The sequence below is a fragment of the Nematolebias whitei genome, chromosome 2 (genome assembly GCF_014905685.2).
Source record: "Nematolebias whitei isolate Nwh7 chromosome 2, NemWhi1, whole genome shotgun sequence".
In the NCBI taxonomy this organism is placed as follows: Eukaryota; Metazoa; Chordata; class Actinopteri; order Cyprinodontiformes; family Rivulidae; genus Nematolebias; species Nematolebias whitei.
In genome coordinates, this window is record NC_056499.1 from 10,592,875 (window position 1) to 10,598,626 (window position 5,752).

Sequence of the window (5,752 nt, forward strand, 5' to 3'; positions counted from 1 at the left end):
GTATGATGTCAATAGCTCAATAACGCCACAGCCAGAGACAGACTGCATGGGATTTAATAGAGTGGTAGCACCACTGCCATCCTGATCAATAGCCTGTCACTGAAAGCAAGGAGGTCTGGGTTTTCATCAAACATGCAGCCCCTCGCGCTAAAATCCCCTCCTGCTGATACTGACACAACCCAGACTGACTGGCAGGTCCATGAAAAAATAATAATGCCAAGGCTACATTAAAATATGTCAAAAATATATAAATACACTGTGCAATGTAGAGATCTGCTGCAGTCGTTTATTGAGGCCTACTGACAACCTCTTATTATGACAGCAGACAAGTGACCAGTGCTGGAAATAATATAGATAATGTGAATTCAAAACAGTTCAGCATGGTAGGTGTACCATCAACAAGCCATTCGCTGTAAATAGAAATGAATATTGCTTAAATGACTAATAACAGGGAAAATAGGGATAGACTCTTCACATTATGACTCTTAACCCGTACATGACTCCTGTGTTTTATAAAGCTGTTGTATTTGAGTTAAACTGCTACTGTATGATTCATCCAACATAATGAAATCGATTCCTCAAGGGATTATACAGGCGTTTTAAATAAAGCTGTGTAAAGTATGTTTGACTAAACACTGAAATAGATAAAAAAGATATATATATATCAACTAGTTCACCTGGGCATGTAGGGACTGATGGAAATAGTAACATGTAAAATGTTTTGTTCATAGTTTTGTTATTAAATGCAATGAACTTATTTATTTGTTGGATTTATGTAGATAAAAATCACAAAAAGGCCAAAATAATGATCATATACAGTAAATAGTTGTATTTAAAGTTGTAGAGGTAAAATGTCACATTTTAAAAAATCTTTTCTGTGACTTTTGTCATTTTTGATGTCTGGGATTAATTACAAGCTGTCCTATCAGAATCAGAATCAGAATAAGATTTATTTTCATTGTACCGGGATACAGTGAGATTATGTTCGTAGAGTTGTCCGAAAGATGGGCGAAGTGCACGTTGCTGCTGCTACAAGAGCACGGCCTCTTATTCGTTATCAGAATACATTTTAGATAGAAAGAAAAGAGAAAGAAAACATAAGGAGAGTGGTATAAATAAAAAGTATCTCTCACACCGTGTCTTTGACAGGGCACGGTTTGAGGCATCAAAAAAATCTACCACAGCAAAGCAACATAAATAGACATAATACACATGCGTGTGGAGTGAGTAGGGGGTGGGGGTCCCAGCACAGCAGACAGGTGAGCGACGCAGCCCTTGGCGCCTTTGCATCTCCTAGGTTGCTGTGCCAGGTGAGGCATAGGAGGCCAGTGAAGGCATTGAGTTTAAGGGAAGGTCGTAGCATAGTCCAGAGCCCCCTCAGCCATAGTCCAGAAAAGAGGTGTTTTTGTTTTCATCCAGCTCAGCTGAGCTTTTCTCATACGATGCCCATTAAATTATTATTCAAATAGTTTTTTGTTTTTTTTTTCCCTTTATTTATACAGGTTAGTCTCATTGAGTCACGAGAACTCATTTTCAAGAGAGACCTGTTTAGGGAGCAGATGGTGGAGGTTAAGGACCTTGCTCAGGGGCCCAAAGTGGATGAACACATCAACATTGAAACAAATCAGCAGCAACATGATGTGATTTTTTTTTTCACAGTGATTATTCTGGTTAGAGATTCATGAGTCTAACAGCCTCAGGGTAGAAGGTGTTCCTCAGTTTAGTGGTTCGACACTTAATGCTCCTCAACCTCCTTCCTGAGGGGAGTGGGGCAAAAAGTGTGTGCTGGGTGAGTGGGGTCCTTCATGATGCAGGTGGTTCTCTTCCTGCATCTGGGGGTGTAGATGTCTGTGTTGGTGGGGAGTCTGACTCCAACAGACTTCTGTGCAGCTTTCACCACTCTCTGCAAAGTTTTTCTTTCTGCAGCTGTGCAGCCTCCATGCAACACGTTGATGCTGGAGCACAGGATGCTCTCCACTGCACACCTGTAGAAGGAGGTGAGGACTGAGCTTCTCAGACCAGCTCGTCTGAGGAACTAGAGTCTCTGATGAGCTTTCTTGATCAGGCTGGAAGTGTTGTTGCTCCAGCTGAGGTTGTCATTGATGTGTACACCCAAATACTTGTAGCTGGAGAACACTTCCACTGCAGATCCTCATGTTCAGGGGAGTGTAGGTGTGTTTGTTCCTTCTGAAGTCCACAATCATCTCCTTTGTCTTCATCACATTGATGTGAAGCTTATTATCTTTGTTCCAGCTCTCCAGGTGTTCCACCTCTTGCCTGTAGCTGGACTCATCATTGTTTGGGATGCATCCCACCACCACTGTATCATCTGCAAACTTTACAATGTGACAGCCTTGATAGGTAGCTGCATAATCATACGTGAGCAGAGTAAACAGGAGGGGGCTCATTCAACACACATCCCTGAGGAGAGCCAGTGCTGAGTGTTTTATGTGCGTAACTTTAAAATTATGGCAGTAAAAAACAGTTCAATTCAACTCAAAAATTCTTAACTAACCCCAAAGGGAAATTAAATGTTTCAATTCATTATTAATCATTTTATTAAGAGATGTCATAGATAGGCAGGAAGGATCTCTTGTAACGGTCCGTCCCAAAGTGGATCCGAAGAAACTTAAACAAAAATGAAAATATAAAAATTTGAATCTAAAAATAATGTCATTATTGGGAAAACAGTGCATTTCTTCACACTTCTGCCATGCAAACCTTTTAATCCTCTTAATGGAAGAATTAAAACCACCAATACAGGCCAGTGATGGAGAACTGCTGACCCTGGATCAGTTGGTGATCCGTTTGAAAATAAGACCTTGCTTTCTGAAAGGCTTTGTCTACATTTTTTATTTATTTTTAAAATGATAAGACATTAACAAGAACTAGAAACCTGTTTCTTCCCACCAGGACAATGGAAACTAGAGTTTAAACTATAAAAAAAGTGTTATTGTAACCTTTTCAATGTAAACAGACATCAGCTATTTCCATAAGGCCTTCAAAAATGTTTCATTGCGACAAAAAAACTGACAAATACTGAAGATCTCAGTCCAAAAAAAAAAAAAAGTTGAATAATTCTAACAAATACCCTTCCATCATCATTTATGATGCTTTAAAAGTTTGCAGCAGTGCATTTGTCAGCAGAGATCTTTTGCCCTTGTACTGGTTTCTTTTATGTTGCTGTGCATGTCATGTTATTGGGTTGCAACCTTTGGACAGTGGGTGTGCAGTCACCTGCCAATGACAGCATGCAGGTGTGAGCACAATGAAAATATAGCAATCAAGCTGCATTTCCCCTCTCCTCTTTGCTCTCGGTGTCAACCAGGTGCAGGTCTGTGTGTCTAGTTACGTATGTGCAAACGGCAGAGCCACACACTTACAGCATGAGACCAGAGACTTGGGACTTGTAAACAAAAATCAACACGATGATAGATTTCTGTAGAACTGAGTAAAGATTTGGATGTCTTTGCTTGTGCTTTAGAAGATAAAGGCATTACCCTGAGTAGTTTAATGGCTGTGAGACTAAAGAAATACCAAAGGGAAAGGTGAAGGATTTGTTTGTGTTTAACTTCCAACTGTTAAACTTAAATGTTTAGTTTGGAAAATTGTACAATTTTCCACTTAGTATGCATTTAAAAGTAACAAGACACCAGACTGCCATCATGGCTTTAACTCCAATCTTATATTAACTGTTTTTTTTAAGGTTATTATACTTTTGTCATTGACACTGTATGATTAGTCATTACATAAATTAATAAACAACATTTAACACTTTTTATTTAGCTGCATTTTTTTTATTGATGTTTTGAATTTAACATGATCATATCAAAATGCTTTTGTTCTAACAGAAAGCATAAAGTAAGGGCATTACTTTATTTGTCACAAATCTCTTATTTTCTCTGTGCTATGAAGCACCTCTTTTATATAAAAAATGAAATAAAAAAAAGTGCCAAAACATAAAATAAATGAGCGTTTTATGATTTGACAAGACGTTCATTTTATCATTGAACTATTGAAATGAAGATGAGTTAAAAAGAGAGAGGCAGCTCTCCGAGGAAAGCGCCCTCAGCTTTCCTTCATCAGTGTTGGTTGGCTTCACCCTCCTGCTCTCCTGGATGTTCACCATTAGACATGCTCAATTGGATTCCTGTCAGATGTGCAGCCTCGCCCTGGGTTTCCTTCCTATGGGTGACTGAACTTGCTGCATGTGTGCACGTCTTTGTGTGAGCGAGTGAAAACAATGCAGCTTTTTCTAAAAAAATTGTCAAGATGCCCACACAAAGCAATGCATACCATAAGTTACACACAGTCAAAGGTGTTGTTTGCTTCAGGCAGAGGGCAAACGATAGTACAGAGCTATTAGCATGGGCCTTGACATGGCAGGGTATGAGCTGAGCACAGGTTTGACCCAGAGCTGCCGAGATTTACTGTACGACCTAGCCTTGGCATTTTCAAGACATGTCTGTGTGAAGCGACAATTTAAACAAATTGCTGAGGGAGTAAGCGGCTAACGCCTTGACCTATCACACGGGAATATATAGCTACTTCAGGAGATTTGGTCATATATTATCAGCCTTTGCAGCACTTGGCTTGTTCACCTTTTAACTCTCTCTTTGGTAAAAACATAAAAGCAAAATTTAACGTCAAGCAATGGAGCTAAACTGAGAGGGACTGCATTTCCAGGAACTATTTTCTTTTTCAGTTTGGTGAGACAAAACACCTCTTTGGAAATACATAGGTTTGTGTCTTCCCCGAGTCTTAATCGTTTCTCCCACATGGTTAGTTGACCTCTATGGAGCTTTTATGAGAGGTAAAGATCAGAGCACAGAGACCGTGAGAGATCAATATCCAACTCTGGGAAACTAAAAAAAGTAATGAAAGCGAAGAAACTGGGAACATTTTTTGGACCATTTCTTTGTCGTGGGTTCTTCCTAGGAACTCATGCAGTGGGCCTGGGCACCATAAGCATCATCATGACTCCAAAAAAATGAGGAAGGGCACGTCGGAGCGCGAAGGCTGTGATTTTCTTAACACACCTCCCAAAAACAAAAGTGCAGAATGGAGGGAAAATGGAAAAAAATGTATAAATACTAGAGATGGGGCCAATCCGATCCGGTATCGGCCTCCAATACCAGCATAATTAACGTATCTGATTTTTCCGATCCAACCTGCCGATCTTTCCGATACATGATGCATCTCTGTGTCTGATGACCTGCTCTGCAGGTTGGCTTCAAACTTTGGAATGGATTTCCTGAACGGAGGCATGTTTCATGAAACCCAGAATAATAAGAGCCACCTCACATTCAAGAAATCCATTTCATCGTTTGCAGCCAGCTAAAACGTGAGTAAATAATGTTTGGAGGGCTGAGCAGCACTGTTGCTAACGGCTAACCAAATTTTCATCATAACATGTCCGCTGTGTGGAAGTATTTTACACTAAACACTGCAAGACAGCAACGTGCAATGTCTGCAGAGCCGCTGTACCGAGAGGAAGAAGCTCGGTCGCGACCTACAAAACATGGAACTTAATAAACATTTGAAAAAGCACCACATTAAAGCGCACAAGGATTGTTTAGCCAGACACTGCAGTAAAGTTAGTTTTATGTTGGATGTTCGAGCTCTGTGGCTTCAGCGGTGCGTTTCTCTCGTTGAATCCGGAGCAGATAGTCTGATTTCAGTCAGCTGCGCTCAGTCTGCTCGTCTCAGAGGAGCAGACTGAGCGCAGCTGACTGAAATCAGACTATCTGCT

The 5,752-nt window shown here is 40.4% G+C and overlaps 1 protein-coding gene across 1 annotated transcript in view; it reads right to left on the bottom strand.

Moving 5' to 3' along the window:
• The window catches only part of LOC119425512 (protein diaphanous homolog 3), a 305,646-nt gene that overhangs the window by 156,460 nt on the left and 143,434 nt on the right, over positions 1-5,752 (bottom strand). The window lies entirely within an intron of this gene.